Here is a 14,468-nt window from a genome sequence, read left to right on the forward strand (position 1 = left end):
AGAGGGGGCGGAGTGAGAAGTATACACTCGATATACACTCTGGATACACAGAATATACAAGGACAGAATTCATTTTTGAGAGAGTAAAAAAGATAGAAACAAATTTTCTGAAATATTGAGAGCGGAAGAACAGAGTTCAAATCTAGAAAGAAAAAAATAAAGAGAGATTTCCGCACTATTTGTCTTCTCCATTTTTACTAGTTTTCTCCGTGTTGCTGGGATTTCTGGACTGAGGTGTTGAAGCTATTGTGTTGGGCTTTCTGCTGCTGTATGTTGTTGTGTTACATACTACTTTGCTGATCTTCTTCTTCTTGTACTGTCATTTCCAGGTACATATTTGTACACTCCCGGCTTGAAGCGAAATGAAATATTAATCAGGCTTTGTTCCTGTTGAATGCCTCCTGTTTAGATTTGTGTTTGAATATAATTTTCCTTTCTTTGTATAAAAATGTAGTCGGTTAATTAATGAGTAATGAGCTTGCATATGTATAACTTCTTCATCTAATAATTTTAGTTTAAATTAATCAAATACTAGTTAATTTGTTTTTGATATTATGGTGTGTCAATCTCATGTTCCAGTATTATTGAATAATAGAATATAGAATGAAAGCAATTTTTCTTTGTACAAACTCGATCGCAATTTTCCATTCACATTAGCCGTAAACTAATAACTAATAAGTTATTTTTTTTCAGCATGTAATTAATTGAGAAATTTTCTTTTATTTTTAGAGACAAACTTAATAGAAGAAATGTAGTCACTATAGGTTTATCTTTAAAAATAAGAATGAGATGAGCCTCGCCAAATAAAAATACAAAATTGCGGGGCCCTCAGTAAATATTTGCTTTATATTGCTTAGACTTCGGGATGGACCGTTTAGCAAAATTCCACGGCCCTACCCAAAGTAGATGATACGCTAGTCGCTTTAGGCGCGCCTTTAATAATTTAATTTTCTTAAACTCGGGTGCACATTGATGTGACCCAAATCCAAATCTCAACGGAGTCAAAGTGTGTCGACGACCACGGGTACATTGATTGTAACGCGGTTCGAGATACATTTTCACAACGTTGCAATTCCTTGTAAAAAATAATAATAATAATTATGAAAGCGGTAAAAAGTTAAAATTTGCACATAAGTTCATATTTGTATTAAATCAGATAATCAAGCCAAATATGACAGTTGAGCGACCGTGCTAGAACCACGGAACTCGGGAATGCCTGACACCTTCTCCCGGGTTAACAGAATTCCTTATCCGGATTTCTGGTGCGCAGACTGTAATATGGAGTCATTCTTTTCCTCGATTCGGGATTAAAATTGGTGACTTGGGACACCCTAAATCTCCCAAGTGGCTACTCTGAAATAAATAAACAAATCCCGTTTCGATTGTCCTTTAATTGGAAAAAACTCCCTTGTACCCTCGCGGGTATGTAAAAAGGAGGTGTGACAGCTCTGGCGACTCTGCTAGGGATCAATGACCCAGAACCACTGGTTCAGGGTTAGAAATTCGAGCTTAGATAAATTGTTATATTTGGTTTTATCTGATTTTTACATGTTTGAGCCTAATATGCTAAATGTTACTTTTACCGCTTTGATATTATTTGAACTGTATATAAACTGTGCCGAAACTCTTCTCTTCTTACCTCTGGGGATATGCTTACTGGTTGAGACTCCCTATTCTGTTAGTGTCGTACCCTAAATAAAAGAGGCTCGGAAAGTTTCTAAGCCGGCTGGCCTTTTGGTTCCCGGAAAGGAGCTCCTTCCTCAGCTCGAGTTGTCCGCTTGGGTACACTGTCTAGAACACCGACCCAGGTTTCGAATATAGAATAACGTGACTTCATGCCGGATCCCTAGTAAGAACGCTTATTTGCATCACGTTGCATTTGACTTAGGGGACTCAACACAGGGGTTGAGTCCGTCTAGGACTAGCAACTTGATATGAAAAGACCATCCTGAGGCATCCTATTTGTTTTCTGTGCATTTATTTTGTCTCGCTGACCGGTGTTTGAATATTATGAATATTGTGAAATTGAAAAAAAAAAAATAGCGGTTAGGGAATTGATTGTTTATTTTTGAAAAAAACTAATACACAAATACTGTCAAAACTCTGCAGAAATTTTGAGAAAATGAAAAAATGTCTTATTAGTTTATTTTATTAAAAGCAAGGGAAAAATAGAAAAAAAAAAGTAGTGGCTTTGTCTTGTTTTTCAAAAAAAAAAAAAATTAGAAAAAAATAGTTTGACTTGCCATAAAAAAAAAAAAGAGTCTTGTTTTAAAATGGGTTTTTATTTATTTATTTGTTTATGTAAATGCCAAAATAAAAATAAAAATAATAAAATAAAATGAGTTGGGCGTTGAAAGTGGTTTTATTATTTGTTGCATATATATATATATATATATATAAATCCAAAAAGTTTTTCTTTATTTCCAAAAAATGTATATATATCTTTATTTGTTGCAAAAATATTTGTCTTGCCAAAAAGTCTAGAAAAGTTTTTAGACTCCCAATTTTCAAAACAAAAAATCCAAAAATATTTTCCATTATTGACTTCTTTAGAAAGTCTTTTTAATTGTTAAAATATATATATATAATAAAATAAAATAAAAATCCGAAAATATTTCAAAAATATTTTTTTAGAAAGCATTTCTTTTATTAAAGGTAAAGCATTTCTTTTAGTAAAGGTAAAATTCCAAAAATATTTTCTTTCTTCTTTAGAATAAGAGAAAACAAATGAAAATTCAGACAAAAAATATCTTCCTTTTACTTTTGCAATTCTCAAAGTTCAAATCAAAAGAAAAGGAATTCTTACAAGTCTTTCTTTCAAAAAGAAAATCAATCAAAAAAAATACTTCCTTTCTTATTTTGAAGCAGTTCTTTCACAAATTCCAATTAAAAAAAATGTGTTAGTTCATTTACTTATTCATGATCTGCCCGAACTACGCGGGTTTGATTCTCACCGGATGTGAGATACGTAGGCAACTCTCATCGGGTCCAACCCCATCTTTTGCTAAAAAGCCAAAAACAATTAATTAATAATAATAATAATAAACAAATAATATGTCAAATATTGATTTTTGTCGTAAATAAGTCGGGTGATGTTGTTTTGCCATAAATAGCCGAATGTTCCCGAAAGGGACGCCGGAAGGCCGACTTTGCATAAATAGCCACCTTTGGGTCATGTTTAGGATTTTTGGTCTAGTCGACCCACACAGCCTTATAAATCTTCGTCCCCGAGGCGCTGAAGGGTCGTGTTTGCAACACCACGTTTTTATTGTAGTTTGGGAAAAAAGTCAGCGGTCAGGTGAATACCTTTGGGTTTTGTCAAAAATAAGCCAAGCCAGCTTCAACCGCGTCTTAAACCGTTCTTGCCGAAATAGCCTTAGAGTATCTTTCAGTTGTCGAAAGGCTATTTTCGTAAAAGAACGGACAAGTTTGTAAAGTGTCATAAAATAATCCTCCTCGGCCTCAAAATTCATGTGAAATTTGGAAGGGGCCACATTTGCAAAAATAGCCGTTTGGTTGCATTTGACAAACGGGGAAAGGAAGCTAGCGTTTGTTTTTGAGTTTGTAAATCTTTTGATTAGAATATGCGGGTTGTTTGATTTTCAAGTTTGTAGGTCATCTTTAAACCTTTGAAACCCAGTTTGTTTTAATATGAAAATAAAAAAAATGTTGAGTATTGTTTATCTTTATTGGTCCGAACTACGCAAGGTCTGATTCATGCGTGGTCATGATACATAGGCAATCTCCATAAGATTCGACCACAACAAAAAAAAATGAAAAAAAAAGACAGAAAAAAGAGAATGAAAAAAAAAATGAAAAAATGAAAAATGAAAAATAGAAAAAAAGAAAAATGAAAAAATTTGAAGAAAAAAAAGAAAAGAAAAAAAGATGTTGTCAATAATGAGGACCGACTGAGTCCATTCTAACCTGTTTTGTTTTGAATCACAAAGTTAAGGTGGTTGGTTTGTGGTAAGCCGGACAATGACACCCAGAACATCGCGAAGAATCCTATTGGGAACTTGTTGACGGGTGATGATATTGAAGTTGACAACGGTCTGGCAATACTGATGCAAAGCAAAATGGCTAAGATGCCAGTTTCGCTAAGTGGGAGGACGCTCTGTTCCTTGGTTAACAAGAAAGAAGCAGTTGGTGGCTTATTTTGTTGTCATTTCTGTTTGTTCGGATTATTAGGATTGTAATTCGGATTTTGTTTTGTGTCAATATCTTTCCGCTTATCTTTCCGTTTTGTCATAGCGGTTTGTTTAAGTTTTGTCCAGGTTGTTTAGGATTTTATTTCGTTTGTTTTGTTATTCAAACTATTTCACCGGTAGTCTAGCACAAAATCCAGTCTTTTATTATTTCCATTCATCTTTTTGTTTAGTCTTTTTATCATTTTGTTCAGCGCCGATTCTAGTGACATGACATGCGCACACAGTTTGGGCCTAATCTTTAAAGTTAATCATAAAACCCCGAAAAGGTGATCAGAACATTTAAAGGAAATAAGAACGGTTTGAGATTATTCGGAGCTCGAGTCATGTGGAACTGGGACAAGTAAAACATAAAGAAAACCGTTAAATGCAAGATTCGCCAAATTGACATAAGGGTCTTCATGATAATGAGAAGTGAGAGTGTCGCCCAACGGTGCTTTAGAAATGGCAAATGAAAAAGCAAACGTGTGAATATAATTGTCAAGTCCAGCATCATCGGAAGAGACTATAAATCTTTATTGTGTTGTTTGCACTTGGCATGTTTTGAAGACTGGAATGACGAAGGCATTTTGTTCTGCTACCTAAACACTTTACCCTTCGTTACCCCTTTTGAGCCTTATTTATTTTCCTTCATACCCCTCGTTCGGAATTAGTAGCAATGAATAGAAAACGCAAGCGCGGCAGGTAAACAAAAGAAAAAAAGGAGAAAGAAAAGAAAACAACACAACAAAAAAAAGGGGGAAAAGAAAAAAAAAAGAAAAAAGAAAAATGATAACAAAAAAAAACAAAAAAAAACAAAAGAAAGTCAAATGAAAAAGAGGAATTGGGAACTACGTTTGACCTGATTCCTCAAAGAGGATACGTAGGCGCTTCACGGCTCGGTCATAGTTTTGAAACATGAAAAAAAAATCAATTAAAATATCCCCAAGCAAGAAACTGGGGCAAAGGTTGCGTTTGTGGTAAATAAATCTAATTCTGAAGGTTGTAACTAATAACCCAAAATTAATGCATTTTTGAGCCTTTAATACCCATTTTTTTTTCTAGCCCTATCCAAAACCCACATTACGGTCCAAAGAAAGACCTTCTGATCAGTCTTCAAAAGATGCCAAGTCAGACAAATGAAGAGTCTTACCGGCGAACATAACATTCTGTTCCACAGCAGAAAGGACTCTAATCTCTAGCAGAGAGAGTCATACCGGCAACACTCCAAATCCCCAGCTGGAAAGTGATATAAATGAGAGAGTCTTATCGGTGAAAACCTTCACAGGCACCATAAGGCGATGAAAGCTGAGAGACAAACCAAAATGAGAGAGACTTGATAGTGAAAACCCTTTTGGGCACTACAAGTCGAATAAGATTGAGAATCATATGGGGAATTGCCAATTGAAGATCTTGAAAGATGATTGGCGGTAGAGGATAGGCCACATGCGTATGTCATGACCATTAGAGTCGGTATCTGCGTTTGATATATTTTTATTTATAGTTTCTTTTGTTAAAGAGTCATCTTTTCCTTTGTCTTTTATTTTGTTTCTTTTTATTTTTTTCCTTTCATAGGAAAATTCCCTAGTAGAGTCTGTTTGGTCGGAACCAGTGGGAAATGACTTCAAAATAGGCCATCAACTAGTACATCCAAGTGGTACAAGGAACAGGCGCAAAACCCGTGTCAAGAAGGGTATCCCCATCAAGATGAGATTGATAAAAGGGATGGGCCAGTGTCAGCAATTAATATCATCCCCAGCAAGTTTGATAGCATAATGGAACACAAAGCTGGGAAAGGAGAAAGAGGAAACCATCCCCAACAAGAGTGGCATGACCGCTTACCATGTTTTTAAACTAACAAATTTTTCTTTGATTTAGAAACAGGGAAAATGAACGTTATTGATGGCGGAAAGACAGGCCATAAAGAAAATCATCAAACCGGGGCAGAAAATTTTCTCATTGTGAAAATTTTCTCGAAGACAGGCGCCCACCTGAATAACGAGAGGAATACTTTATGTATTAGTATAGACAGGCGCCCACCTGAATAACGAGAGGAATACTTTTATGTCTTAGTATAGACAGGCGCCCACCTGAATAACGAGAGGAATACTTTTTGTCTGTGCATTTCATATTTCAGGCACCCACCTGTATAACAAGGGAATACATTTCATGTCTTTACCATTAGGCGCCCACCTGTATAACAAGGGAATACATTCCATGTCTGTTCCAATAGGAGACGCACTTCCTAAGCCTAGCCTTTACCAATAGGAGACGCACTTCCTAAGCCTAGCCTTTACCAATAGGAGACGCACTTCCTAAGTCTAGTTTTGCCAATAGGAGACGCACTTCCTAAGCTTTACCCATAGGAGACGCACTTCCTAAGTTATTTCACCCATAGGAGATGTATTTCCTCCTAAGTTTATTTTTACCCATAGGAGATGCATTTCCTCCTAAGTTTGTTTTAGTTTCACCCATAGGAGATGCATTTCCTCCTAAGTTTGTTTTAGTCCACCCATAGGAGATGCATTTCCTCCTAAGTTTGTTTTAGTCCACCCATAGGAGATGCATTTCCTCCTAAGTTTGTTTTAGTTTCACCCATAGGAGATGCATTTCCTCCTAAGTTTGTTTTAGTCCACCCATAGGAGATGCATTTCCTCCTAAGTTTGTTTTAGTTTCACCCATAGGAGATGCATTTCCTCCTAAGTTTGTTTTAGTCCACCCATAGGAGATGCATTTCCTCCTAAGTTTGTTTTAGTTCCACCCATAGGAGATGCATTTCCTCCTAAGTTTGTTTTGGTCCACCCATAGGAGATGCATTTCCTCCTAAGTTTGTTTTAGTTTCACCCTTAGGAGATGCATTTCCTCCTAAGTTTGTTTTTTACCCATAGGAGATGTATTTCCTCCTAAAGTTTATTTTTACCAATAGGAGACGCACATCCTAAGTTAAGTTTCACCAATAGGAGACGTACATCCTAAGATAAGTTTCACCATTAGGAGACGCACTTCCTAAGTCAATTTCACCAATAGGAGACGCACATCCTAAGTAAGTTCCACCAAGAGGAGACGCACATCCTAAGTTAGTTTCACCAAGAGGAGACGCACTTCCTAAGAAAAATTTCACCAATAGGAGACGCACATCCTAAGGAGACGCACTTCCTAAGAATAGTTTCACCAAGAGGAGACGCACATCCTAAGTTAGTTTCACCAACAGGAGACGCACATCCTAAGTTAGTTTCACCAACATGAGACGCACATCCTAAGTTAAGTTTCACCAAGAGGAGACGCACTTCCTAAGTAAGTTTCACCAAGAGGAGACGCACATCCTAAGTCAGTTTCACCAATAGGAGACGCACATCCTAAGAATAGTTTCATCAATAGGAGACGCACTTCCTAAGAATAGTTTCACCAATAGGAGACGCACTTCCTAAGCTAAGTTTCACCAATAGGAGACGCACTTCCTAAGCTAAGTTTCACCAATAGGAGACGCACATCCTAAGGAGACGCACTTCCTAAGAATAGTTTCACCAAGAGGAGACGCACTTCCTAAGAATAGTTTCACCAAGAGGAGACGCACATCCTAAGTTAGTCCTAAGATAAGTTTCACCAAGAGGAGACGCACTTCCTAAGAATAGTTTCACCTATAGGAGACGCACTTCCTAAGAATAGTTTCACCAGTAGGAGACGCACTTCCTAAGCCAAGTTTTACCAATAGGAGACGCACTTCCTAAGAATAGTTTCACCAATAGGAGACGCACTTCCTAAGTTTAGTTGTACCAATAGGAGACGCACTTCCTAAGTTATTTCACCCAATAGGAGACGCACATCCTAAGTTATTTCACCCAATAGGAGACGCACTTCCTAAGTTAGTTTTACCCAATAGGAGACGCACTTCCTAAGAAAAGTTTCACCAATAGGAGACGCACTTCCTAAGTTTATTTCACCAATAGGAGACGCACTTCCTAAGTTTATTTCACCAACAGGAGACGCACTTCCTAAGTATAGTTGTACCCATAGGAGATGCACTTCCTAAGTAAGTTTTACCAATAGGAGATGCACTTCCTAAGTTTAGTTTTTCCCAATAGGAGACGCACTTCCTAAGTTTATTGTACCCAATAGGAGACGCACTTCCTAAGTTCAGTTTTACCATAGGAGACGCACTTCCTAAGTTCAGTTCTACCAATATGAGACGCACTTCCTAAGTTCAGTTTTACCATAGGAGACGCACTTCCCAAGTTCAGTTCTACCAATAGGAGACGCACTTCCTAAGTTTATTGTACCCACAAAAGACGCACTTCCTAAGTTTATTGTACCCAATAGGAGACACACTTCCTTAAAGTTTAGTTTTGCCCATAGGAGACGCACTTCCTAAGTTTACTTTTATCCCATAGGAGACGCACTTCCTAAATTAAGATTTCACGCATAGGAGACGCATTTCCTAAATTATTTTCATTCATAGGAGACGCACTTCCTAGTTCAAAATCATTAAGGTTTCACCCATAGGAGACGCACTTCCTAAGACTATTTAACCCCTAGGAGACGCACTTCCTAAGTTTAATTTCGTGCATAGGAAACGCACTTCCTGAATTAAGTTTACTTTAGGAGACGCACTTCCTAGTTTGGCTTTTTCAGGTTATACTTTTACTTTAGGAGATGCACTTCCTAGTTTGGCTTTTTCAGGTTATACTTTATTTCAGGAGACGCACTTCCGGAATTGAGATTTCACCCTTAGGAGATGCACTTCGTAGTTTGATTCATTTTGAGTTCGACCATAAGAAACACAATTCCTAGTCTAGTTCTTTGAAGTTTTCACCCTTAGGAGACGCACTTCCTAGTTTAGCTCATTCCGATTCAACTATAGAAGAAGCACTTTCTAGTTTGAGTCATTGAGGTTTTTTTAGCAGACACATTTGCTAGCAAGAGTTTTGGTTTTACTCGTAGGAGATGCACATCCTAGCCTAGTCTTTAGTTTACTCTCATCATTGCATCAGTAGTATAAATAGGTTACAATTTTGCTAACGACTCACAAATCTTCCCAGTGCAAACTGGGTTAGGAAATTCTCGTTTGTTTTGTTTGTTTTGGTTGTAGGATCCCACCTGGAGAATAGAGGTTATTAAATTCAAGATGATGAAACCAGGAGCCTGCCCATAATAACAGAAGAATACATTCCAGTCTTTACTTTTCAAGTGTTGAAGTTGGGAGCCCGCCCAGATAACAGAGGCATACATTTCAGTCTTTAATTTTCAAGTAGTGAAGTTGGGAGTCCGCCCAGATAACAGAGGCATACATTCCAGTCTTTACTTTTCAAGTGTTGAAGTTGGGAGCCCGCCCAGATAACAGAGGCATACATTCCAGTCTTTACTTTTCAAGTGTTGAAGTTGGGAGCCCGCCCATAATAACAGAGGCATACATTTCAAGATCAAGTCAGAAGACAATAAAACAGAGGGTTACAACAAGAATCTCCAACAGGAAACAATAAAATCTCAGCACCGGAAACAGAAGGTTGCAACAAGAGGTCCCAGCACAAATTCAGGCGCATGACTCAAAAGGAAGAAAAGACGCGTCTTGAAAGAAGCAGCTGGTGAACATTAAATCATGCCCAGCATAACAAGTCTGATGAAGAAAGTCGTACCCACCAGAGGAACCGCCAAAAGCTTAATGAAGAAAGCCATGTCCCCAGCGGACCGAGCAAAATGATGAAAACTGGTATTCAAAAAAGCAAAAGGCCAGTATCACGCCCAAATTCAAGAAAGAAAAGCACCGGAGGAAACACAAGCCGACAAGAAAGCAAGGCAACAAGAACAAATTTTAGTCTAGCCTAGCTTCTTGTTTTCTTTTAAGCACGGTGTAACAAGGAGATCGGTAAGCAGTGATAACAGCATGCAACAACAGTAACATTGCAGTCCCACGGTAGTCCCAACTACCAAAGCTTCCCGAACTACATTGACCTGATTCCTGTTTAGCCCAGGATATGTAGGAAACCTTTGAAGCAAAGGTTCGGTCAAATCTTTTTCAAAATAAAAAAATAAAAAAAATGCTTCACACGGAGTACTCGGATGGGCAAAAATCGCTCGCTTTATCTTTGCACGAAAACCATTCGTGTCTTCGGGCAAAGAGGGGCAGCTGTAAGCACATGATTTTTGCCCTATATGAGAATTACTCCCAAAAAATTCAAAAATAAAATAATTTTTCTTGGTGTGCAATTTTTGTGATATTTTGTGTAACTATTTGTATGTTTGTCTATGCATGTTTATTTGTTAAATTAATAAAAAAATACAAAAATAGGCATCTTTTGCATTTTTAGCATTTAATGTCCAAATGAACAATTTTATGCTTAATTATTACTTAATTGTGCGTTAATTGTTATTGGAAGTTAATTTGCGCTTTTATAACTTAATTTAGTTCTTAATAATAATTTAAGTACTTTTATAATTTAGTTTTAGAAAAATAAAAGAAGAAAAGAGAACAAAAATACAAAGAAAAATCGGATTGGGCCACTTCTTCAATTTCAAACCACAGGCCCAAATAATTACCCAACTTTCCCCATGACCCGGTCCGTTTCAAACCGGGTCGATCCGGTCCGCTCCATTAACCCAACACCCCTTCTTCATTTTTGTCCAACACAAAACAAAACCAAAAAATAAAAAATAAAAAGTGAATTATCACTATTAATAGTTTTATTTTTTGTTGTTTTTATATATATAAAAAAATCCGAAAATATTTTATTTTAAAATATATATATATATAGTAATTTCGGAAATGATTTTAAAAAAAATAAAAAATAAAAAAATAAAAAAAGTAAAAGAATGTAGAAAATTTAAAAAAAGTAAAAAGTTTTAAAAAATTTAAAAGTAAAATAAGATTGGAATTAAAAAATAAATATAAAGGTATCTGAAAATTTAAAAAATTTAAAGTAATTGAAAGTAGCATTTTTAAAAGAAAAAGAAAAGATAGTGGTTTGTTTTTTAAAGAAAAGTTAAATAAAGTGAGATTCTCTTTTAAAAAAATAAAAAGTGGGATTTTAAATAATATAAAGTAATTAAAGTTGGAATTTTAAAAATAAAAGTAAATAAAGGTGGGATTTCTTTTTCTAAAAAAATAAAAGCAATTTTTAAGTGAGATTTCTTTTAATTAAAAAAATAATAAAATAATAAAAAAACAAATCTGAAAATTTCGAAAAATTTTGCTATAAATAGAAGAGAAAATTTAGGAAGAAGGGGTGGGAAAAAAAAGAGGAAAAACTAGATAGAGAGAAGAAAACAAGAGGGGGCGGAGTGAGAAGTATACACTCGATATACACTCTGGATACACAGAATATACAAGGACAAAATTCATTTTTGAGAGAGTAAAAAAGATAGAAACAAATTTTCTGAAATATTGAGAGCGGAAGAACACCATAGAGAGTTCAAATCTAGAAAGAAAAAAATAAAGAGAGATTTCCGCACTATTTGTCTTCTCCATTTTTACTAGTTTTCTCCGTGTTGCTGGGATTTCTGGACTGAGGTGTTGAAGCTATTGTGTTGGGCTTTCTGCTGCTGTATGTTGTTGTGTTACATACTACTTTGCTGATCTTCTTCTTCTTGTACTGTCATTTCCAGGTACACATTTGTACACTCCCGGCTTGAAGCGAAATGAAATATTAATCAGGCTTTGTTCCTGTTGAATCCCTCCTGTTTAGATTTGTGTTTGAATATAATTTTCCTTTCTTTGTATAAAAATGTAGTCGATTAATTAATGAGTAATGAGCTTGCATATGTATAACTTCTTCATCTAATAATTTTAGTTTAAATTAATCAAATACTAATTAATTTGTTTTTGATATTATGGTGTGTCAATCTCATGTTCCAGTATTATTGAATAATAGAATATAGAATGAAAACAATTTTTCTTTGTACAAACTCGATCGCAATTTACCATTCACATTAGCCTTAAACTAATAACTAATAAGTTATTTTTTTTCAGCATGTAATTAATTGAGAAATTTTCTTTTATTTTTAGAGACAAACTTAATAGAAGAAATGTAGTCACTATAGGTTTATCTTTAAAAATAAGAATGAGATGAGCCTCGCCAAATAAAAATACAAAATTGCGGGGCCCTCAGTAAATATTTGCTTTATATTGCTTAGACTTCGGGATGGACCGTTTAGCAAAATTCCACGGCCCTACCCAAAGTAGATGATACGCTAGTCGCTTTAGGCGCGCCTTTAATAATTTAATTTTCTTAAACTCGGGTGCACATTGATGTGACCCAAATCCAAATCTCAACGGAGTCAAAGTGTGTCGACGACCACGGGTACATTGATTGTAACGCGGTTCGAGATACATTTTCACAACGTTGCAATTCCTTGTAAAAAATAATAATAATAATTATGAAAGCGGTAGAAAGTTAAAATTTGCACATAAATTCATATTTGTATTAAATCAGATAATCAAGCCAAATATGACAGTTGAGCGACCGTGCTAGAACCACGGAACTCGGGAATGCCTAACACCTTCTCCCGGGTTAACAGAATTCCTTATCCGGATTTCTGGTGCGCAGATTGTAATATGGAGTCATTCTTTTCCTCGATTCGGGATTAAAATTGGTGACTTGGGACACCCTAAATCTCCCAAGTGGCGACTCTGAAATAAATAAACAAATCCCGTTTCGATTGTCATTTAATTGGAAAAAACTCCCTTGTACCCTCGCGGGTATGTAAAAAGGAGGTGTGACAGTACCGGAAAGAAAAAAACATTATAGATGCATCTTCAATCTGCAACACATCATCGCAATAGCTACTCAACATTCAGCTAGCTAGCTACCTATTACATATCGCATTCCTAAGGATAATAATTCAATTGAGCAAGTCGTCTTACTAGCCTCTTCTGTAGGGAGCCTCTTAAAAAAACCTCCTGAATGATTCTTCTAATAATGGTTCTCGCATTAGTTTGCTTGTTTTGAAAAACTCTTTGATTCCTTTCAAACCAAATGTGATAAACACAGGCTGTCAAGACTATCCTATACACTTTTGCAGTTGCATTTCTGCCTCTAGCATGGTTTAATGCCCATCTTAGTTCCTCTTTCCACTCCAGAGCCTGCCTCATGATTCTCTGCCATTGTAGGAGCTTTTCCTATACTTGAGCATAGATACTACAGTAAAAAAATAAGTGGGATATGCTTTCAACTCCTATGCTGCACAACAGACATTCTTGATTTCTGATGATTCGCATTGCAGTAGCCTATCTCTTGTATATAACCTCTCATGAGCAGCCAATCTTAGTTTAAAGATCCATTTTGGTTGACCATAATTATTGCAAACTATTCTTCTCCACTGCACCTTAGGAAAGTTACCTCTCAAACGAAGATACACATTTCTTATGGAAAACTCAGACATACTATGTAACTCAGCTTCCCCTATACCAACCTGTTCTAAGCAAGTCTTCGCCTTAAGTATTTTATGCACCACCCACGAAGACTGTTTGGCTATCATTCCCCACACTTGCACCTCTTTGATATAGTAGCTATGCACCCATTTGACCTATTGTGTGTGCAAAATTTTAGGTCATTCGGACGAGATTTCATAGACTTTTTGATCGAAAGCATAATTTAAGAGTTCTTGGAATTCTTAGGCTTGAATCCTATGTTAAATTGGTGATTGATATTGTTGTGAGCGTTCCTAAGTTTTGAGCAAGATTGATTGATGTCATGGGATGTGTTGGTATAATTGGTTTGAAGTTCTGGGAGTTTCGGGTAGGCTCCGGGATGTTTTAGGTCAAAAATCATAGCTATAGCAGGTCCAGAAGGGTTTCAGGCCTCGGAACCCACCCGCGCGGTCCACACAAAAAGAAGTGCGGCCGCGGTATGTGTTGTGCGGACCGCACAAAATGCTGTGCGGCCGCGGTGAGGAAACATTTCACTGGTCCTATTTCGGAAGCTCATATCTTTTGATCTATAAGGAATTTTGAGATGATTCAAAAACGATAGTTGTAGCCCTTTATGTCTAGTTTTTAGAAAGGTAAGGATATCTCAATTTGGACATCTGTAGCGAAAGTTATTGACAAAATACTAAAGCATGTCACTGCAGAGGAAAGCCTGTGCGGCCGCGATCATTTTTGCGCGGACCGCGGCCGATTTTGTGCGGTCCACGGATGTGAAAATCTGTGGGGTACTCTATAAATACGATGTTTTGAATTTTTATTTGATATTTTGACCTAGAGAACTCGGATTTTGGCGATTTTTCGAAGGTTTTTCAAGAAATTCGTCGGGGTAAGTGATTCTAACTCAGATTTGGCTAGAGTACATG

The sequence above is a fragment of the Nicotiana tabacum genome, chromosome 7, assembly GCF_000715075.1.
Source record: "Nicotiana tabacum cultivar K326 chromosome 7, ASM71507v2, whole genome shotgun sequence".
Classification (NCBI taxonomy): domain Eukaryota; kingdom Viridiplantae; phylum Streptophyta; class Magnoliopsida; order Solanales; family Solanaceae; genus Nicotiana; species Nicotiana tabacum.